Raw genomic sequence first — 24,115 nt, 5'->3', positions numbered from 1 at the left:
TACAGAGATCTGATCAGCAGAATAATGACCTTGCAAGCCCGACTTTGAAAGACGATGCACTTTACAACTGACAGAGACAAAGATGAAAGGAAATCAACAGAGAGGTTAAGAGTTCAAATGCACCAACTACTTTGATGCGGAGCCAGAAATAGCACCAAAAGACAGATTGTAAATTACATCTATTAGGAGAATCCTGCAGGGAAGTCAAGAGAGACAAATAAGATCCAAACTTTTTTTAATAGTGAGAAGGATGGAAATTACTGGAATTTTCTTGTTTTATTTGGGATGTTGTTCGAATCATGAGCTGTTACAGTACAGTTGGAGGCAATTTAGCCCATTGTGCGCATGTGGAGCGGAATTTTCCCAAGATTTCCACAGAATGCTGGACTAGACGGGAAAAGCTGTGTGAAACTCGCTGGGTACACAGGAACCTTTTCTCGCCTGATTAAGCAGCACTCTGTGCAATTTCAAAGTGCTGGTGAAGATCACACAGCCAGCTGGGAGGATGGGGCCTAAACACATCAGGTAAACCAGGATTCTAAGATCAGGGCACCATTTATAAAGGATGTCCAAATCGCAAAGTTATAATAAAGGCCCCACCCCACCCCTCCTACCCGCCCACCGCTATGAAGATCGGGCGCACCACCACAGAGATCAGGACCCCCAGCGGACAAGGGGAACACCCTCCAACCCCCACATGCAGAAGGACAACCACCACCCTTCACGCAAAGACTGGGGCATCCCTGCCTGCCCCTTCCCCCACGACACCACAAAAACATCGAGGTGACCTGAACCGACCTCCACCCAATGGGGTTCCCTAGAGGGCCTGCCCCTGACAGTGCCAATCTGGCACTGCGTACTGCCCATCATGCCCCTCACCACCCAGAGGCTATATTCACCTCGACCCACCCCCCCACTGGCGTGATTCGCGTAGCATTAAGTCACGCCAACTGGGTGGGGGGAGGATCTAGCATTGATGGATATTACGGCGTAAAGTTGTTTAAGAATATTTAAATTTATTAAAATTAATCGAATTCGGGCATGAACCTGATCACAACAAAAGCATGGGGGCGGGGAAGATCTCAAACCGAGATCCCACTGGTGCAAATCACATTACAGCTCCCTCACGAGGTTTAGCGGCTCTAACAACATTTGTGCCCACGGCGGACGTGCCCTCTAAATTCCCTGTGGACTTTGTGAAAGGGTTAACCAATCAATCTACTTCCTTACTTCTTCCCCATAACTCTCCAAATATTTTGAGACTGAACAGTATTTTTCGATATTTGGCATCCAAATTGGACATTTTATAAAATGTACATAAGTGTGCCAAACATTGCAAGTGAACCTCAACATAGGATATATCAGTTAATCTCTTTGGCATTGTACATCAGGTTTCGCGCAGCAGGCAATTCCTCTTGGAAAGGCAGGGGTCCAATCCCCTTTGACAAAGGGTCACCTGGACTCAAAACGTTAGCTCTTTTCTCTCCTTACAAATGCTGCCAGACCTGCTGACATTTTCCAGTATTTTTTCTTTTGGTTCCCCATTCAAGAGATTGGATATATAATATAGATTGATCCTCCAATGTAATACTAGTGAAACGCTGTATTGTCCCAGGTAAGACATTAAACCGAGGCCCTGTCTGCTCTTAAAAGATGCAAAGGTGCTATTTGAAGAAGAGCAAGGGCGTTCTTGAGATATACTGGGCAGCATTTACCCCTCAACTGCATCACTAAAGAAACAGATATCTGGTCATTTATCACAGCGATGTTTTTTCGCACCTTGCTGAGTTCAAATATGATTGCCTGAATTACAACAGTAACCTCACGTCAAAAATAACAGGCAGAAAATCATTCAGGTCAATGCCCAGTATCCTGGCTGCGGTGATAAGCCTGTGCATAATTTTGAATGTAGTTCGCAATGCGACCTCCAACCAGCTGATGGCAATAGAGATGTATCAAGTGGCTCACCACACCCGCCAATTCGTAATAAGTCGTACAAGAAGATAGTTGCACTTAGTAGCTCCAGGAGAATTCACTGAATTAATTTAGTAGCCATCATCTGTATTATGTCATGTGCGAGTACCTTTAAAAAAATAGGTGTTTTTATAGAATAACTGTAGTGGGTGTACCTTTAAGAAATGGGTGTTTTTATAGAATAACTGTAATGGGTGTACCTTTAAGAAATGGGCGTTTATTACTGCAGTGATGTCAGAGAGTGGATGGAGCTAGGCTGTCTCTCAGCTTTTTACTTTCGCTTTTGGCTTTTTGCTGCAGGGTGGGTTTGGTTTCATTTTAGTTTTGGAGAAGCTGAAATCTCTGCAGTGTGTGTATGAATCTCTGCAAGCTTATGAATGTTCATTTGCTGATTTCAACGTGGTAACTGTTCTCAATAGTGAATTTAAACCTGATCATAGATCGTAGAATTTACAGTGCAGAAGGAGGCCACTCGGCCCATCGAGTCTGCACCGGCTCTTGGAAAGAGCACCCTACCCAAGTTCAACACCTCCACCATATCCCAATAACCCAGTAACCCCACCCAACATGAAGGGCAATTTTGGACACTAAGGGCAATTTATCATGGCCAATCCACCTAACCTGCACATCTTTGGACTGTGGGAGGAAACCTGAGCACCCGGAGGAAACCCACGCACACACGGGGAGGATGTGCAGACTCCGCACAGACAGTGACCCAAGCCGGAATCGAACCTGGGACCCTGGAGCTGTGAAGCCATTGTGCTATCCACAATGCTACCGTGCTGCCCTTTGTGTTAAAAGGGTCTTTTGTCTTCTGATTGTTGTTTGGGAATTTATTTAGGATTACTTAGTGTTGTATACTTTGGGGGTTGTATTTTAATTGAAGGTGGCTAAGATGTTCACTGTATATTTTAAAAACATTAACTTGAGTTCATAGAATAAACATTGTTTTGCTTTAAAAAATACTTCTCCGCTTCTGCTGTACCACACCTGTAGAGTGGGCCATGTACTCCCCATACCACAATCTATTAAAAGTTGTGGGTCAGGTGAACTCCATGATACACTTTGGGGTTCTCTAAACCCTGGCCCATAACATATTGCAGGGCTTGAGTGGGATAAAAGTCTATCTATTGGATTGGCTTAGTGAACTTAAAGACAGTGAGGGGTGATCATATTGTGGTTGCTTTTCAGGTGTGGTATTCTAGTTTAAGTAGGGAGTGTGTTGTGGACAATGGCTCTTTCAGAGGCTCTGAAGTTTTTGGAGGTGGAGGCGTTCACACATTACCTTACGGACAGAGACTAAAAGCAGACTGTTAGATTTGGCAAAAACATTGCAGTTAACATTACCTGACAGAATGCAAAAATATGAGGTAATTATGGCAGTGGCTAAGCATTTAAAGTTGCCTGAGATACAGTTTGACTCATTGGAAATGGTAAAAATTCAATTACAGATCATGCAACTTGAACATGAGAAAGAATTAAAGCAGCTTGAATACGAAAGAGAGAGAGAGGAAAAAGAGAGAGAAAGGAAAAAGAAAGAGAGAGAGAGAGGAAAAAGAAAGAGAGGGTGAGAGAGGAAACAGAACGAGAGAGAGAGAGGAAAAAGAAATAGAGAGAGATAGAGAGGACATAGAAAAGGAGAGAGAAGAAAGAAAAGAAAGAATAGCCCTAGCAGAACAAAAAGAAAGAGAAAGGGAGATACAGATCAGGGAAAAAATTTAAGAGAGAGCGTTTGAACTTCAAAAAATGGCCATGAAACATGACAGTCAGTTAAAATTGGCAGACGTAAAGGGAAATGTACAGTTTGAGGATAGTGATGAGGATAGTGAGAAAGAGAGTCAAAGTCGAAGGCTGGGTGGGAATCGAGTTAAATATGTCCAAGCATTGCCAAGGTTTGATGAGAAGGAGGTAGAATCCTTTTAAATTTCATTCGAGAAGGTAGCTAAACAAATGAAATGGCTACAGGACATGTGGATATTACTGATTCAAACAAAGCTGGTAGGTAAAGCTAGTGAAGTGTTTTCATCACTACCGGAGGAGGTATCTGGGACGTATGAGGAGGTGAAAAAAATCCATCTTAGGTGCATATGAGCTAGTGCCTGAAGCCTACAGACAAAGGTTTAGAAAATTAAGGAAAGAATTTGGTCAAACATACATGGAGTTTGAAGGGCTCAAACAGAGTAATTTTGATAGGTGAAGAAGGGCTTTGAAAAATAGACCAAACGTATGAAGCTCTCAGAAAAATTATACTTTTGGAGGGGTTTAAGAATTAAATTCCTGATGTAGTGAGAACTCATGTGGAAGAGCAGAGGGTAAAAACTGCGAGGTTAGCAGCAGAAATGGCAGATGATTATGAATTAGTTCATAAATCAAAGCTTGGGTTCCAACATCAGTTTCAGTTTCAGCCGGTGAGGGATAGAAACTGGGGACATGAGAAATACTCAAGTGGTAAAGGCAAAGATGATCTGATGGGAGATAATAAGGAGAGTGTACCTCAGATTAAAAAAGAAATCCAGGAGGGTGGAAGAGACGTGAAAAGTTTCAAATGTTTTCACTGTAATAAACTAGGCCATGTAAAGTCACAGTGTTGGTGGTTGAAGAAAAGCACTGGGAAGGCTGATGTGGTAAAACAGGATAAGACAATGGGTTTTGTGAAAGTGGTAAAGGAAAGCCCAATTGAAGCGAAGGAGGTGCAAAAGATTGTACAGCCTGATCAAGAGGTGATTGATAAGAAGGTGCCAGATCTCTTTAAATAATTTACTTGTGTGGGTAAAGTTTACTCATGTGTATCAGGAGGAGCAGGTAAAGAAGTCACAATTTTAAGAGATACAGGAGCTAGTCAATCTTTAATGGTAAGAGATGAGGAGTTATGTAGTTTGGGAAGAATATTGCCAGAAAAGGTGGTAATATGTGGAATTCAGGGTGAGAGGAGTAGTGTTCCATCATATAAGATGAAGTTGGAAAGTCCAGTGAAGAGTGGTGAAGTGGTAGTAGGAGTAATAGATAAACTATCTTGCCCAGGAATACAGTTTATCTTGGGTAATGATATAGCTGGATTGCAGGTGGGAGTGATGCCTACTGTGGTTGATAAGCCAGTGGAAAATCAGACAATTGAAGTGTTGAAGGACGAATATCCTGGGATTTTTCCGGATTGTGTAGTAACAAGGTCGCAAAGTCACAGGTTAAGACAAGAGGAGAAATCAAAGAGTGATGATGAAGTTGAAGTGCAATTATCAGAAACTATTTTTGATCAGATGGTTGAAAAAGAACAAGAACAGGTGAGGATGAGGCAGATATATTAGTTCAGGAAAATTGGTGGAGTTACAACAAAAAGATGTAGAAATAAAACCAATGTATCAGAAACCATATACGGAAGAGGAATCTGAGTGTATACCAGAGTGTTATTACCGTAAAAGTGATGTCTTGATGAGAAAATGGAGATCTTTACATATGCAGGCAGATGAAAAGTGGGCAGAAGTTCATCAAATAGTATTGGCGGTAGGGTATAGAAACGAGGTGTTGCGAGTTGCACTTGAGGTACCAGTGGGAGGTCATTTGGGAATAAGGAAAACTCAAGCTAAAATCCAGAAATATTTTTTATTGGCCTGGACTACATAAAGATGTAGTTAAATTTTTTCAATCATGTCACACATGTCAAGTGATAGGGAAACCTCAAGCATTGATAAAAACAGCTCCCTTAATACCATTCCAGCATTTGAGGAACCTTTTACAAGGGTCCTAATTGATTGCGTAGGACCGCTTCGTAAAATGAAAAGTGGGAATCAATATCTATTGACTATAATGGATGTGTCTACTAGGTCTCCAGAGGCTAATCCAGTACGTAATATTACAGCTAAAAAGATTGTGGAGAAGTTACTTCAATTCTTTACTAGATATGGACTACCCATAGAAATACAATCGGATCAAGGATCAAATTTTAGCTCAAGGTTAATCAAAGAAGTTATGGAATGAAACAATTTAAATCAACTGCGTACCATCCAGAATCGCAGGGAGCGTTAGAAAGGTGGCATCAGACATGAAAGACAATGTTGAGGGCCTATTGTCACGATTATCCAGAGGATTGGGATAAAGGAATTACATTCGTACTATTTGCAATTAGGGATGCACCTAATGAGTCAACCAAATTTAGTCCTTTTGAACTCATTTTTGGTCATGAGGTAAGAGGACCATTTAAATTGATTAAGGAAAAATTGGTGAGTGAGAAATCAGAAATTACATTATTGGATTATGTGTCAAATTTTAGGAAATGATTAAATAGAGCAGGTGAATTGGCTAGACAACATTTAAAAGTTGCACAAATTGTGATGAAAAGGGTAATGGATAAGGAACCCAAAGGTCTTAGTTTTGCCAGTGGCGATAAAGTTTTAGTGTTGTTACCAGTGTAGGTGAACCTTTAAAAGCTAGGTTTTGTGGACCTTATCTGATTGAAAGGAAATTAAGTGAGGTGAATTATGTGGTTAAAAACACCAGATAGAAGGAAGACTCACCAAGTGTGTCATGCGAATATGCTTAAAAGTACTTTGAAAGGGAAGGAGAGAAAAAGGAGGCGGTTTTAATGATTCTAACTCAAAGTGACGAACCAAATCCAGATGACTGTGAATTTGACATACCTCAAATTAAATTGGAAAATGAGGATGTTCTTAAAAATTCGTATAAATTGTTGATGTACCTTCCAGAGGAAAAACGGACTGACCTGAAAGAATTATTGATATCACATGGGCAAGTTTGTGGAGATAAATTGGGAAGTACTAAAATGACTATACATGATGTAGATGTGGGAAATGCTGTTCCAATCAAACAACATCCATATTGACTTAACCCTTTAAAATTGGCACAGGTTAACAAAGAGATTGAGAGTATGCTTAAAAATTGCATAATTGAAGTGGGTTGCAGCCAATGGAGCTCACCCATAGTGATGGTACCTAAACCAGACGATACCCAGTGGTTGTGTGTGGACTATAGAAAGGTTAATGCAGTTAGAAGAACGGACTCTTATCCTATCCCACGTTTGGAGGATATCATTGAGAAAGTGGGACAATCCGCTTTTATTTCCAAACTGGATTTACTTAAAGGTTACTGGCAGGTACCTTTATCCGAAAGGGCGAAGGGAGATTTCAGCTTTTGTGACTCCAGATGGTTGATACCAATTCAAAGTTATGCCATTTGGCATGAAAAATGCCAAACGACTAACAAAGTCGTTTCTGGATTACCCAATTGTGTGGTATACATCGACAATCTGGTAATTTTCAGCCAGACATGGAAAGAACATTTAAAATATCTGATGGAGTTATTCGATAGACTTCAGGAGGCGGGTTTGGTGATAAACCTAGCCAAAAGTGAATTTGGAAAAGCCCAAGTCACTTTCCTTGGCCATACAATCAGGCGGGGTCGAATGGTCCCAGGGGATGTGAAGACAACAGTTATTGAGGAGTTTCCAATACTCTCGGGACAACGGGAAATAATGAAATTTCTTGGCATGAGTGGATTTGATTGAAAATTTGTGAAAACGTTTTGTGGTGTGATTGCTCCACTGATGGACTTGCTGAAGAAACGTCGAAAATTTCAGTGGGCAGTGGAGTTTCAACAGGCATTTTACTGCCTGAAAGCTGTGATAACCAATGCTCCTGTATTGGAAAATTACAAGGGACTCTGTGATCAGATTGAACTAAAGTATCTGACTTTAAAGAGAAATGCTGAGGCGTAAAGAAATGGATGGGTCGTGCAGAGACCTTCGTGTTCAAAGAGACTGTCAATCGAGAAGAATTCCAGTTGGAGAAAGAAGAAAAAAGATGGACTATATAATTATACGTGTCTGCGTGTGTTTTTTTAAAACAAAAAAGTATATTTACTGTGTGCATTTTTTAAAGAATGGTGAAAATGTGAAAAATTAAACCATCTTGAAGTTGATGGGTTTTTTTTTCTTGGGGGGAGGTGTCATGTGCGAGTACCTTTAAGAAATTAGTGTTTTTATAGAATAACTGTAGTGGGTGTACCTTTAATAAATGGGTGTTTTTTATGGAATAATAGGTGTACCTTTTTAGAAATGGGTGTTTATTACTGCATTGATGTCAGAGAGTGGGTGGAGCTGGGCTGTCTGTCAGTTTTTTACTTTCGCTTTAGGCTTTTTGCTGCGGGGTGGGTTTGGTTTCATTTTAGTATTGGAGAAGCTGAAATAACAGCAGGATGTGATGAAGCTTATGAATGTTCATTTGCTGATTTCAACATGGTAACTGCTCTCAATAGTGAATTTAAAACTGAGCTTTGTGTGAAAAGGGTCTTTTGTCTTCTGAAAGTTATTTGTGAATTTATTAAGGATTACTTAGTGTTGTATTCTTTGGGGGCTGTATTTGTATTGATGGTTGCTAAGATGTTCACTGTATGTTTTAAAAAGGTAAACATGAGTTCATAGAATAAACATTGTTTTGCTTTAAAAAATACTTTTCCATTTCTGCTGAATCACCTGGAGAGTGGGCCGTGTGCTCCCCATACCACAATTTATTAAAAGTTGTGTGTCAGGTGAACTCCATTTTACACTTTGGGGTTCTCTAAACCCTGACCTATAACAATTACAGTTTACTAGTTATCTTTTGCATGTGCTTGTTAATAAATCATCTTTATAGTTAAACAACTATATGTTCTGTGTACATCATTCCAATGATTATATAACAGAACACAAAATGGTACCAGGTGTTTGGTGCCTTCAAACCTTCCATCTCTAACCTCAGAGTCCTTTGTTACGTTGAGTTGCAAATAGCCGTAGTTCACCAGGTCAGTGGAAGAATCTTCTCTTTTCGTTCTTCAGCCTGTTTTGCCCTGTTTTCTCCATTGTTATCTTTTGGTGGTTCTTGCACACCTGGTACCATGTTGTGTTATCTTTTGGTAATGCTGCTCCTTCATTTTGTATTTGTGTCCCAATTGGTGGTTCATCCTCACTCAAAGTGACGATGTATGGGTTGTCTTTTGCTAAAAAGTCGATTAGCGACTCATCATCATCTGTTAGGATGATATATGTTTCATCTGTCATTGTAGAACTGCACGCAGATGTATCCATCTGCTCTTCTATCACGTCTCTCAGTGGAGTAGTCTTGAGTATTGGGGAGTCCACTGCAGGAATCATTCCTGTGGCATGAGCTGACTCGCTGTATGCCACTGGAGCCAATTTCTCCAAAATGGGGATTATCTCTTCAGTTATCAGTCAGCACACAGTTGAGTTGCTGTCATCTACAATGGCTTCTCCTGTAAAATATGACATTGCACATGGAATTATATGTTCATGCAAGAGGCGTCTAATTTCAAAGACATCAGCGAGTCTTGCTGCAGAACTTTCATTTAACACTCCAGGCTCTGGAACTTCAGGAGGACTTAAGAAATTGAAGAGGGAGTCATTTGGTATAGATTTTGTAACTGTTTTACGATTACTCTGACCCTTATGCTTCGGTTTCGTTTTAATGGTTTTCAGTGTGACATTTTTCCTTTCTTGCAGTCGATCTGGCACCCTGTGCATCCCGTGAATTCGGGTTCGTCAAAAAATAGAAAATCTAACTCGTTAGGCTGTGACTCCATCTGGTATACTTTCGTGACTACCTCATTTGCGAAATACTCATTTGGCTCAAACTTAAACTCGAGTGAAGCTCATTGGCTGTTCAAGCTCTGAACATTTAACGTTTACATCTTGTAGATGCTTTAAGATAGGCTTATCATGCTCCTGTATCATGCCACTGAGCAAATACACATTCTTGAAAACTGTTAGCCAGAATTCTGGAAGTCCCTTTGGCTCTTCCATCTCTTCATCTGGTGTGTCGTTCTCCACTTTAACATTCACTTGTATCTCATCGGAAAATAGCGCCATTATATCTCGCTGCCAGACACCATGATCCTCCGTCACAGCCCTTCTGGTGTCATCACGGCAAACCATCTGGTGTGTCGTTCTCCACTTTAACTTTCACTTGTATCTCATCGGACAATAGCGCCATTATATCTCGCTAACAATGTGAATCATACAAATGTAGAAACATACATAGAAAATAGAAGCAGGATGAGGCCATTCGGCCCTTCGAGCCTGCTCTGCCATGAATTATGATCATGGCTGATCATCAAGTTCAATACCCTGATCCTGCCTTCCCTCATATCCCTTGATTCCCTTAGCCCCAAGAGCTATATGTAATTCCTTCTTGAAAGTACACAACATTTGGCCTCAACTACTTACTGTGGTAGTGAATTCCACAGATTCACCATTCTTTGGGTGATGAAATTTCTCCTCACCTCAGTCCTCAAAGGTTTACCGCTTATCCTCAAACTATGACCCCCTAGTTCTGGACTCCCCCCCGCCATCGGGAACATTCTTTCTGAATCTACCCTGTCTAATTCTGTTAGAATTTTATACGTTTCTATGAGATCCTCTCTCATTCTTCTAAATTCCAATGAATATAACCCTAACCGATTAATTTCTCCCCATATGACAGTCCTGCCTTCCCAGGAATACAGCCTGGTAAACATTCGCTAGACTCACTCCATAGCAAGAACCTCCTCAGATAAGGACACCAAAACTGCACACAATCTTCTATGATATGACTTCAGAGTGCAACCTATGCACACATTGTAGCAGATATACAATGAAAGTAAAATGTATTGGAGCAGATCATTTCCACTCTGGCAGTGCTTCCACTGCCTGAACCATTCTGGTGGAGCCCTGCAGTACTTGGCAGAGCCAGATTTTCAATGTGGTACGTTGTGTACCGTTTACCAGCAAGCACAACTCCAATTCCCCATTTATCAATAGATCCACACCTTAGGCCGGATTCTCACTTGGCTGACGTCAGAATCAGGAAACGTGATTGGGTAGAGAATTGGTTCCTATGTCGAAATCATGGCTGGCGCTGATTTGACGCCAAATCACAATTCTCTGTTGCCTCGACTGCGACGCAAATGCGGTCCAGAACACACGTACAGTAAACACCATTTGCATGTCATTAGCAGGTCCGATCCAGTATTCTCCTGGGCCACCGCGATTCTCCGCCTCCGATGGGCCAAGTTCCCGATGGTGCGGTTCACTTGTGCTTTTAAAAATCGTGAAGCCGGCGTCGTGGCTGATGAGGGAGGGAGAGGAGGAAGGACAGAGAGGTGCAACTGTGGGTTGCTGGGCTGCTATTGCTGAGGCCTGCAGCAGCCATCTTGCTGCGCACCCCATCTACCTTGGTCCCTGGTTCTGCAGAGTGACACCAGCCGTATGGGTCCCCCCACTCCACACCCCACACTCTGCCATACCCCCCACCACCCAGCCGGCTGCCACCTCTCGGCAGGGCATCAGGTGGCCCACTCAAGGACACGCCCAGTGTAGTCCCTAAGGGGGCACCAGGCAAGGACCATGGAACATGCCACTGGCATGGTCAGTGCCAGCCGATGGTACCCCTGGCATCAGGAACAGGCACCAGGGCCAGAGGCTCCCACAGTGCCGGGCACCGACAGGGCCAGGAGTGCAGAGACGATGGGGCATTCGGGGGCAGAGCCTACTCTGCCAACCGGGTCCGCCATGTAGCCCAGTGGACCTGGTTGGACGCAGGGTAACGCACCTAGCTAAAATATCAGCCTTTCACCACCTGCAGGCAATGGATATTGGAATTCGACAGTGTAAGACAGTCCGATGCATACAGCCCAGGGGCTGGCTCCAGTGACCAGGGCACCCGGCTATGGCGGCCACTATGGGTGCCGGCATGTGGCGCAGGGTGGTGGTGGGGGGAAGGTTACAGATGTGTGGGACGGAGGTTAGTGCTAGGGATGGTGTTGCTGATGGCGCCTCTGTCACCTGCGCCCAGGCACGGCGGCTAGCAGCCTAATTCCCAGGACGGGGTACAGGGTCAACCGCCTCACCTTCACCGCATCCAGGAGGGTCTCCAGCTCGGATTCAGTGAATCTTGTGGTTGCTGTCCTGGCTGCCATCTTGTTGGCTGGGATGGTGTGTGTGGGGAGTGAAGTGTGTATATGCGACTGAAGCTTGTCAGCTTCCTGAGTGCCAATCCTGAACCCGGCGAATCCGGCACCATTTCTTATTGGAATCGATTATGATCCACGTGGTGCTGGTGCTAGCCCCTTAACAGTCACTGAATCGGTCCAGGTGCAGCACCAGTTTTACTGTCGTGAAACTCTACGAATCCTGTGCCGGCGTCAACACTTAGTCTCAGGAACGGAGAATACAGCCCCTTACCTTCCTGAGCATCTCAGCATTGACTTGGCACTGTACAAAATAACTGCAACACAAAATAAACATTCTAAAGTAAATTATAAATAAAGTCATGCTCTGTTGTATATCAATGTATATTAATCACCCTTGTGCATTTCCTTTTGCCTTAGCTTGTCCCACTGCTCCAGCACACTAGCAGCTGCAGCATGCCTACTGGAAGGAAGGCTGCTAACTTTAAGTAGAGGAGACTGCAGATGACTTTGACGATGACCTCAACCAGTTCTGGCCTACAATCCCATCTGCTTACTCTGCCACCTTGATATGAATAGTAGAGCCTAAGCTGGTTGGTTGACAGCAACAGTAGCGTATCCACATTTTAATTCAATTTTATAAATTTGCTCCATAATAAATTGAATCAGCACTTTATGTATCCGCTTTCACCCGTAGTGCATGCCTGCCCCTTTGCCTATTCTGGTGCTTTTGTGAGGTGCTTCCCCGATGACTACAGATTGGCCAAGGAGACTGCAAATGGCTTTGGAGGGCAACCTGAAGTAGCTATGGGCCTAAAGGCCAGGCTTCAGACTGCACCATCTTAGTGTGGGCTACAACATGCCGACAGCTGGCTCACAGACATTGTAAGATCTTGCAGAGTGAGAGGTCAGTTTGCATTCATCCTGAGAGAGGACAGCAAATTAATTATTTATGGTGCGAAAAGCTGTCCTCCTGGCCCTACGGTCTAGGAGTCTCCCAGTTTCCCACTGGCAGGAGGTCCTCCCCGACGCACTCGACTCCATTAGGTCACTCCTTTGCACAGCCATGAACGAGACTCCTCATGACCGCCTATTTGTTTTCCCCAGGAAATCTACTTCCGGGATCTCACTTCCGTCCTGGCTGACGACACCGGGGCTCGTACTCCTCCGAAAACATGGGAGGAGCCATAAGTCCAAGAGCGTCCAGCTCCTTCATACCAACCCCCAATATGCCTACATAGTGCACCACGACGGCCAACAAGATACAGTCTCCCTCCAGGACCTGGCACCCGCAGGATCCACTATGACCATCACCTTCCCCCCAACCTACACCGATCCCGCCCGTTCATGGCCTCCCCCCCCCCCCCCCCTACACTCCCTCCCCCCATCGCCGACCGACAGGGATGAAGCTCCAGAAGACACGCTCCCGGAGTCCATCCCGGTCCCGCATCAACGAGTTCAATACCCGTGCCAGCACCGACGAGTGCAACACCCGTGACCGCAACGAAACCAGAGCTCAAGCGATCGCAGCGCACGATCAGGGCTCAACCTGTGAACCACTTCACTCCTGCTGGAATTCAATTTTTTAACAGGGGGTGAGTGTGGTGAATGCATTATGGCAGCCATTCACCACTGTATTGCATTGTACTATGTTGCTGCCCTTGTGGGCTCCACCTATGGACCATTGTATTGTATTACATCGCATTGTATTATGTTGGTGCCCTTGTGGGCTCCGCCCCTGGCTCCGCCCCTGGCTCCACCCCCTTGGGGAAGATATATAGAGCTGCTGTCCTGCAGGCGGCTCTCAGTGCAGAGCAGTCGCAGGCAGGCACAGTTCTAGCTGATTAAAGCCACAGTTCACTTCAACTCTCCATCTCGTGTGAATTGATGGTCGCATCAGAGACTTTGCAAACTCCCTTGAACACAGTAATCCACAGCTATGATGGCAGAAAGTCTGAACTCCCACTGCAGCATTCAGACTTTGTTTTTTAGTGGAAGTAGCAATATCGACTATCAATTGCTGCATCATGGTTGGGTCCTCAAGGTGCGCTCACCACTTCCTGAAAAGGCTGGGCATCAAGCGCTTCACAAAGCCACATGCCAAGGTGGTACTGGACTCCTCCATGCTCCCTACCTTTCAATGCGTGTTTCCCAGTACATCAAGTATTTTGTTGTGCACAGCCATTTGTATTCTTCTTTATATTGCTCCTTTAACTCCTCAGCTGAGCCTTCTGCAGGGGGACCCATGTGCAGCCATGCCCTCTGGCAAGCTGGAAACTGCACTATCCTTGCCCTTTGTCATGGCTGCAGAGCATTCATGCCCAATGTGCCACCACATGCAGATCTTGCCTCTAATCTGTCTGTGTCTGATGGGGGGCTGTGAGTGTGAAATTCAGTGGTGGTGTGTCAGCATCTGTAATCTTGTTATTCCTTCACTGTCTGGTCAAGTTGCACCTCTTGAATATTTGAAGGTAAAAAGCACAAAGGTAAGGCTGTGGTGAGCATTGGGATTGGAAAGTAAGACGTGTATACTTGCACCATCTGCATAAAAATCTTGGACGCGACTTCCAGTGATGGGGATGTACTAAGTAGTCGCACATCAGGTGGCTCTCCTCCTACGAACTCAAAAATAGGCACTTTTACTCGAAATAGCCCACTGATACAAGGAAAAAGTATCCCCGCACCCCAACCATCATCAATACGGATGGAGATGCCGACCAACAGCAGCTCCAGAGGCCGCTAAGTGACATAAAATGGGAAAAGCCAGGAGAAGCAAGTAGCTGAGCTGGCGGACGCACGAGGCGATGAAGTTAGGCCACGCCAGAGCGAGAGGGACCGGCCTGCCGCACAACCAGCCCCACCTTTACCAGAGGATGATTGGACGATGTTTCTTTCAAGGGAACTGAGAGAACACAGAAAAGGGACGAAAACCGACATCCAGGCTGCAGTCAGGGGGTCGGTCGGGAAGCTATGGCGACCATGCAGGAGGCCCTAGACAAGGCGGAGAGGAGATTGGAGGCCCAGGAGAGCACCATAAAGGAGCTAGAAAAGGCCTCAACAGACCAGAGCGACCGGATATCCGCCCTGGAAAAGAAGCTAACAAGGTTGGTTGTAATGCAGGGGAGTCTGAAGAGGAAGATAGAGGTTCAGGAAAACCAGTCACGGCGCCAAATCCCAGTGGGCTTGCCGGAGAGGATCGAAGGCAGTGATGCCACAGACTACGTGGCCCAAATGCTGGGCAATCTGGTGGGAAGGGATAGCTTCCCAATCTGCCAGAAATAGACAGAGCCCACTGGTCGCTCCGCCCAAAGCCCAAAGCTGGAGAGCGGCCAAGGGCGATAATCACTACAATGCACCGGTATCAATACCAGGGAAAAATTCTGTGCTGGGCAAGACAGACAAAAAACATAAACTAGGACGATCAAACTGGAAGGGCGGAAGGTGGCACAGTGGTTAACACTGGGACTACAGCGCTGAGGACCCGGGTTCGAATCCCAGCCCTGGGTCACTGTCCGTGTGGAGTTTTCACATTCTCCCCGTGTCTGCATGGGTTTCACCCCCACAACCCAAAGATGTGCAGGTTAGGTGGATTGGCCACGTTAAATTGGCCCTTAATTGGAAAAAAAATAATAATTGGATTGTCTAACTGGGAAGGATCTACCAGGATATTGGGGCTGACCTGGCCAAGTGCCGGTGGGTGTTCAACAGGGCAAAGGCTGCCTTGTACAAGGGTGGCATAAAATTTGGGATGCTGTACCCGGGCAAACACGGAGTCACATTCCAGGATAGGGAGCACTTCTTCATGGCCTGTGCGGACATGGAAAAATTTGTCTTGGAGAAACGGCAGCAGGATAGCAGTGAAAAGAGAATCTGAAGAAATGTTTTAATTTATTTATTCAACTTGAAGGACCCTTTGTGTGGGACTGCATTGCCGGTTCTGGGGACGGGAGTTACAGCAGAGGAAGGAAAGAGCGAGGGTAGCTGAACGCAGGAAAGGGTGAGGAGATCAACAGGTAGGGTGAACAGATAGCGGGCAATGGGTGGACACATAACCGAACCGAAGGAGGGCCACCACAATATTCCATCACAATTGAGGGAAAGCTAGCTTTAGGAAGCATGAGTAATAGAGGGGCCGCGGCGCATCTCCCGCAAGGGAGAGAGCACCTGGCAAAAGGGGGAGGTTAGGCATCAGCAACAGGGGGACAACCAGGGGAAGAAATGGGGGGAAGCAAACATGGGGCAGCAACAGGAGGGGGGTGGGAAGTGGACGCTGGGGGTGGGGAGAAAGTACCATGGGGCAACATAGGAACAAGGATAGTAATGGCATTAGGCTGGCTATAACAGGCCATACATGGTGAATTAGAACACAAAGGCATTGCAAGGAATCACCTTGGAGGCTCCCTGAACAAAGGAGAACCCCAGAGTGCAGGGGCTAACCCACATGGCGTAAACAGTTGGCGACCAACACACAGTTGGCAGCCATGTTGGGTGGCCCCTGGACAAAAGGAAACCCCAGAGCGCAGGGGCCGACCTCATGGGCGGCCATTTTGGACGGCCCCCTAACAAAGGGAAATCTCGGAGTGCAGGGAGCACATCCACCAGGTAAGTATGTTTAATCTCACAGGGATGGTGGGGGGGTGGGGGGGGGGGGGGGGGGGGGTGAGACAAATAACCCCCACCAGGATAGTCACCTGGAACTTCAGGGACTTAACGGCCCAGTGAAAAGATTCAGAGTCTTCGCCCACCTGTAAAGTATGAAAGCTGATATAGTCTTCCTCCAAGAGACGCACCTGTGGGTAAGGAAGGGCTGGGTGGGATAGCCTACCATTCTTGCTACGGGACGAGGGCCGGGGGGGAGCCATACTGTTAAATAAGAGGACAATGTTAACTGCGGTGAGAATGGTTATGGACCCAGGGGGACAGTGGTCAGCGGTGTTCTGGATGGGGCACCGCTAGTCCTGGTGAAAGGGTACACTCCCACCCGGGACATCATGGAATTTATAAAAAAGACAATGGCAGATATCCCCGACGTCGACACGTACCACTGATCATGGCAGGGGGGACTTTATCTGTGTACAGGACCCACGGACAGACAGGTCAACCCCAAGGGCAGCTCGGTAGCCTTGTGGATAGCACAATTGCTTCACAGCTCCAGGGTCCCAGGTTCGATTCCGGCTTGGGTCACTGTCTGTGTGGAGTCTGCACATCCTCCCCGTGTGTGCGTGGGTTTCCTCCGGGTGCTCCGGTTTCCTCCCACAGTCCAAAGATGTGCAGGTTAGGTGGATTGGCCATGATAAATTGCCATTAGTGTCCAAAATTGCCCTTAGTGTTGGGTGGGGTTATGGGGATAAGGTGGAGGTGTTGACCTTGGGTATGGTGCTCTTTCCAAGAGCCGGTGCAGACTCGATGGGCTGAATGGCCTCCTTCTGCACTGTAAATTTTATGATAAAACGGGGAAAACCTCCAACATGGCGAAAGAGCTAGGCATATTCATGGAGCAGATGGGGCAGTGGACCCATAGAGGTTCACCCACCCACAGGAGAAGGAATTCTCCTTCTTCTCCCAAGTACACAGGGCGAGATTCTCCGTTCCCCGACATCGATTTCGTAATCGGCGACCGGGTGAAGAATCCTTTTTTATTATGGAATCGGTGGCGGTGCGTGTTTTCGGATGCTCTGGCCACTCCAGAAGGCATCATCGTGGAACGTGCCACACACCATTCGGACGGCCTCAGGATGTCACCTGAAGGCCCTCCCCGAAGCCCCGCCCCCAATGGACCGCGCGGTCTGGGAGTTCCCGACCATGCGGGGGACATGTGGGTGTGGTCTCAGCGGTCGGGAACCCGGCACGGCGATTGTGGACTGTGTCGAGCACTGCCACAGTCGGGCGGGAGCCGTGCTGCTGGCCAGGGAGGCTTCAGCGAGAGCCGGGGCTGGTGGGGGGTTACTGGGGGTGTGGCGAAGGGATGTCCAGGCAGGCACTATCTGGAAGGTCCATGCATGGCCGGGCCATGTTGTACGGCACGACCTCTGCAGGTCGTTGCCGTATGCATGCGCGGCCACAGGCCCAGCAATTCTCTAGCCGTTTTTGCGGTGGATGATGTGTTGGGTAAGCTGGGTCTACGAGGACTGCGTTTACTGCAGCAGTGAGAGAGACAGGCTTCCAACACTTGAAGAAATGCAACTCGATTTTATTGAACTCTTAACTATCATACATACTTAAACTGTGGGTTGACACTATGCTGAGTTGACTGGAGACCTGAGGCTAACCTGACCAGACTATCTTACTACCACATGGTGGATGTTCTAGTTGCTGCTCATGGGCTCTGACTGTCTCAGAGGCTGGATCCCAAGAGAGCAGGAAAACTAGTGCCCTCTGGCTTTATAGTGGTCGTGTCCTGTCTGGTGATTGGCTGCTGTGTTCTGTGTGTTCATTGGTCATCCTGTGTGTCAATCACTGCCTGGCTGTGCACCATCATATACTTGTGTGTATACTATGACATCTCCCCTCCCCCTTTTTTAAAAACTTTTTTAAAAAATGTGTGTAGGTCAATAAATAGTGAGTGTGTGTGTGTACAGGAGCCTGACTATGTACAAAGTATGTTAACGTATTTACATGGGAAGGTGTCTAGTGCAGATAGAAGGCAGATAACTGTGGTGATCCACCACTGTGTAATTGTGTGTGTGCCTGTATTAGGGGATGTACAGCAGTACCTGTATTACAGGTTCGCCGGTAGCCCCTGCCGGCTAGCTCCGCCCACAGGGAGCAGTATAAATATGTATGAGTTTTCCTGAGCTGCCATTCTACCAGCTGCAGTCGGAGGATAAACATCTAACTGTAATAAAGCCTCTCTTGTACCGATTTGAGTCTTTAAGTGCAATTGATAGCGCATCAATAACAAATTAGGAAGAAACAATATGGACAGAGGTGTAAATGGATCGCAAGGTAATGCAACATTCAGTCTATAAATTCAGTCTCTGTGGCGGTCAATGAATTCTAGTTGACCGCCTCAAGGGTGGGTCAGGGGCTGCCTGCACTTGAACGGGCGGAACTGCCTCCAATGAAGAGGTCGGTAAAAGAACTGGCAGATCGGTGGTCTCGTCGGAGGACGCGTCCTGAGGAACCAGCATGCGAGGCGGGGCATCACGGTCAGGTGGCGGGCGTGGAAGTAGCCGCAGTGCCCGCCTATTACACCGAAGAAAGGAGCCATCATGCATGCGAACGAGGAACGATCTCGGAGCCACTTTCTTAACCACCACAGCCGTGGCAGACCAGCCACCGTCAGGTAGCTGAACACGAACTCGGTCAGCAGGGACCAGAGCAGGGAGATCTGTGGCGTGGGCGTCGTACACCGACTTGCATTGGGCCCTAGCCTGCTGCATCCTCTGCAGGACCGGAAAATTGTCAAGGTCCGGATGTGGATAGCCGGCACCATCGTCCGTAGTGTGCGGTTCATTAGCAGCTGTGCATGGGGACAGGCCAGCGGACAAAGGAGTCGCCCTGTAGGCTAACAGCGCCAGGTTAAAATCCGAACCAGAGTCAGCAGCTTTGCACAACAGTCTTTTAACAATGTGGACCCCCTTTTCATCTTTCCCATTCGACTGGGGGTAGTGGGGGCTTGAAGTGACATGCGTAAAATTGTTAAACCGGGCAAAATCCGTCCACTCCTGGCTGAAGAAGCACGGGCCATTATCAGTCATAACTATAAGTGGAATGCCATGACGGGTAAAAGTCTCTTTGCATGCCTTGATGACTGATGTCATCTAATTGGGTTTGGAAGTTGCCTCTGCAGACGACATGGTGTGAACCCGCTGCACAAGATTCAGGATTTTGCAGGCCCGAGCACCAAGCAGGGAAGCTCTGTTGGTTCCTACAATTTCAAAACGCAGGGTTGCTTTTGAAGAACGATGGGATACCGCAAGCTGGCATGAGCCACTGGCAGCAATGGCATTGCCATTGTAGTCGAGGAGCTGGCAGGCCGGTGGAAGAACGCTCGGCATGACGCAAATGGTATCAAGGTCAGACTTTGAAATGAGGTTGGCTGAAGTGCCCGTGTCCAGCCTGAAGCGTATGCGAGCCTTGTTGACCGTAAGGGTGGCACACCACTCGTCGTCCGGAACAATGCTCATCACTGGGAGTTGTTTCACCTTCTTCGCTGACAGTATAGTATGCTTGGTGATGATCCCCACCCGGAATGGGGATGTGAGGCCCTCGGTGTCGGGATCTGGAACCATGTCGGAGTCGGAGTCTGCAATGGGTTGCTGTACTGACCGGATGTTGCTGCGTTGCGGCTCGGATCGCTGTGTGTTGGGAAGTTGAGCAGATCTACACAGGGCTGCGTAGTGCCCAAGCTTGCCACACTGGAGACAGCGTTGAGATTTCATGGGACATTGCCGCTTTAAATGGGCGGAGCCACAGCTGTTGCACGTCATGGCGCCGATGTCAGGATGCTCCGTGCGCCACCACGCATGCGCGGTGTGGTCGAACGATGTGCACACCTGCGCAGTTCGGTCGTCGGCCTCGCCGTCCCCTTGGTCGTGGCGCACATGCGCAGGAGCCCTGGAAAAGCGAGCAAAATGGCCGCCCTCATCCAGATTCAGGCCCTGTAGCTGTTTTACGGCCTGCACCCGCTCCGCATTGTTGGGGCTTTGCCGCGCCGTCTCTGCCGCCTTGATATGGGAGTACCGGTTGTTAGCGTGCTCGTGGAGGACGCAGGTCTCGATGGCGACGGTAAGGGTGAGCTGCTTAACTTTAAGGAGCTGCTGGCGAAGGGAATCGGAGTGGACCCTGAAAACGATCTGGTCGCGGATCATGGAGTCGGAAGTGGAGCCGTAGTTGCAGGACTGCGCGAGGAACCGGAGATGGGTTAAGAAGGACTGAAAAGGTTCATCCTTACCCTGAAGCCTGTGCTGGAACACATAGCGTTCAAAGCTCTCGTTGACTTCGATGTCACAGTGGCTGTCGAACTTCAGCAGGACTGTTCTAAACTTTGCCTTGTCCTCACCTTCAGCAAAGGTGAGGGAGTTAAAGATGTGGATAACGTGGTTCCCGGCTGTGGAGAGGAAGATAGCGATCTTCCTGACATCCGATGCGGCTTTGAGGTCGGTGGCTTCAAGATACAGCTGGAACTTCTGGAACTCCAGCCCCCCTACTGGTCAGATATTTTTGATGTGAAATGCCACCAATGGGACATAAATTTAAGGTAAATGGTGGAGGATATAGGGGGGATGTCAGAGGTAGGTTCTTTACCCAGAGAGTCGTGGGGGCATGGAATGCACTGCCTGTGGAAGTAGTTGAGTCGGAAACGTTAGGGATCTTCAAGCGGCTATTGGATAGGTACATGGATTATGGTAGAATAATGGAGTGTAGATTAATTTGTTCTAAAGGGCAGCACAGTAGCATTGTGGATAGCACAATTGCTTCACAGCTCCAGGGTCCCAGGTTCGATTCCGGCTTGGGTCACTGTCTGTGCGGAGTCTGCACACCCTCCCCGTGTGTGCGTGGGTTTCCTCCGGGTGCTCCGTTTCCTCCCACAGTCCAAAGATGTGCAGGTTGGGGGAATTGGCCATGATAAATTGCCCTTAGTGTCCAAAATTCTATGATTCTATAGGACAAAAGTTCGGCACAACATCGTGGGCCAAAGGGCCTGTTCTGTGCTGTATTTCTCTATCTATCTATCTATCAATCCTCCGGACATAGCCTGGAAATCGGAGAATCCAGCCCACAGTGTGTATACACAGATCAATTCTTTATATTCCACGATTGTAATTTCCGACTACGCCCCACATTATTTGAATGTGAAGTTGGAGACTGGCTGTGTCCAACGCCCCCCAAGGAGGTTGGACATAGCCCTCCTGGCCAATAAGGCTTTCTGCAAGAAAATATCACAGGACATAGACATGTATATTACTAATAACTAGAATGGGGAGGTCCCACCCTCCACGTTCTGGGAGGCCCTGAAGGCTGTGATCAGGGGTGAAATTATTGCCTGCAAGGCAGGTAGAGACTGGGAAGAGAGGGTGACTACACAGCAACCAGTCAACTCCACATTGGAGGTAGACCAGCATACTCTGAGGCCCCAACCGTAGAGCTACCATTGGAGGTAGACCAGCATACTCTGAGGCCCCAACCGTAGAGCTACCATTGGAGGTAGACCAGCATACTCTGAGACCCCAACCGTAGAGCTCCTGGCGGAGAGGAAAAAGCTACAATTGGACTTTGACCTGCTCTTCACTAGGAAAACAGTGCACCACCTCTGCCAGCCAAGGGGGACTCTGTATGAGGACGGAGTCAAAGCCGGACGCCTGCTGGTCACCAGCTGAGAAATAATTCAGATCAGAAACAGCAGAGGCAAACTAGTAGTGGAGCCGGGAAAGGTCAACAAAGCTGTTGAGACCTTCTACTGGGGACTGTACACCTCCCAGCCCCCAGCAGTGGACTTGAGGATGAAGCAGTTCATTGATGGACTGGACATGCCAGTTGTGGGGTAAAGTAGAAAATGGGGGCTGGAAGCACCATTAGAACTGGGAGAAGTCATGGAAAGTATTAACTCCATGTAGGTGGGGGAAGGCACTGGGACCAGATGGATTATTGGCGATCTTCTACAAAATATTTGCGACAGCACTGGCCCCGCTTCTGAGGGAGTTGTTCACGGACTCGCTGGCACCATGCTAGCACAAGCCTCAATCTTGCTGCTACCCAAGAAAGACAAAGACCCAACAAAATGTGGACCCATTTCGCTGTAGACGTGAAAATACTGGCCAAGGTGCTGGCCAGTAAACAGGAGGACTGCCTACCACAGGTAATATCAGAAGACCAAATGGTTTTTTGTCAAAGGTAGACAGCTAACATTGAACATCAGGCACCTGCTGAACGTGATAATGACCCCAGCCAAGGAGAGGACACCAGAAGTGACCATCTCCCTGGATACAGAAAAGGCCTTTGACAGAGTCAAATGGAAGTACTTCATGTGGGTACTGGAGCAGTTCGGGCAAGGAACAGGGTTCACTGTTTGGGTGAAACTCTGTACAACGCTCCCACAGCATACATTCGGACAAATACCACCAGCTCCAAATACATCCAGCTGCACAGAAGCACAAGCCAGGGATGCCCGATGTCTCCTCCTGCTGTTTGCCCTAGTGATTGAACCACTAGTGAGCGCGCTCAGGGCGGCAAAGAATTGGAATGGGATCTGGAGAGGAGACAGAGAGCACAGAGTCTCGCTCTATGCTGATGACCTGCTCACCTACATCTCAGACCCAGAAAGCTGCATGGAGGAAGTCATGGTGCTCGAGAGAGTTTGGAGCCTTCTCGGGCTGCAAGTCACAACTTGGGCAAAAGTGAGGTCTTCCCGGTGAACCTGCAAAGGGAAGGGGCAAAGCCAGAGGGAATGCCAGTTAAACAGGCCCTCCACAAATTCCACTACCTGGGGATCTAAATCGCCCTTGACTGGACCGGGATCCACAAATGGAACCTGACCTGCCTGTTCAAGGAAGTTAAGAAGGACCTGCAAAGATGGGACACACTCCTACTCTCCCTGGCAGGGAGAGTGCAGATGATCCAGATGAACATACTGCCAAGGTTTCTTTTCCTGTTCAAATCCATACAGATCTACATCCCAAGGCATATCAGGCATAAAAACTGATCTTGGCGTCTGTGTATGTGTGCGGGGTTGGGGTGGAGGGGGGAGGAGGGGGGGGGGGGGGGGCAGTAGGAGCCCCAAAAAAGATCCTGCAGAGAACAAGAACGATGTGGCCTAGCCCTCCCAAACCTGTAATATTACAACTGGGCAGCAACTGCGGAAAGGGTAAAGGGGTGGATAAAGGAGCAAGAAGCCAAGTGGGTGCGAATGGAGGAGGGTTTCTGCATAGGGACCTCCCTCCGGGCCCTGACCACTGCTGCACTCCCATCCCACTGGCCAAGCACTCAACAAGCTCAGTGGTGATAGCCACACTCTAGTTATGCAACCAACTACGACAGACTTCGGATGAACCAAAATGTCTGTTAAAGCCCCCACCTGCAACAACAACAGATTTGCGCCAGCCATAATGGACGCCACCTTCAAAAGGTGGAGGCAGGACGGGGGGACGTTGACAGTTAGGGATTTCTATACAGACAACAGACTGACAACGCTCAAGGAACTGAGAGAGAAGTTCCAGCTGAGGGAGGGAAACGAGCTATGATACACGCAAGT

General features: G+C 47.4%; 1 protein-coding gene across 4 annotated transcripts in view; it reads left to right on the top strand.

Annotated features, from left to right (window-relative positions):
• Nucleotides 1-24,115, top strand: part of LOC119977444 (GRIP and coiled-coil domain-containing protein 2-like) — a 179,186-nt gene that overhangs the window by 93,962 nt on the left and 61,109 nt on the right. The window lies entirely within an intron of this gene.

The sequence above is a fragment of the Scyliorhinus canicula genome, chromosome 14 (genome assembly GCF_902713615.1).
Source record: "Scyliorhinus canicula chromosome 14, sScyCan1.1, whole genome shotgun sequence".
NCBI classification, from domain to species: Eukaryota; Metazoa; Chordata; class Chondrichthyes; order Carcharhiniformes; family Scyliorhinidae; genus Scyliorhinus; species Scyliorhinus canicula.
Note: the sequence above shows the minus strand (reverse complement) of the source record. Positions and strands in the feature narration are given on the sequence as shown.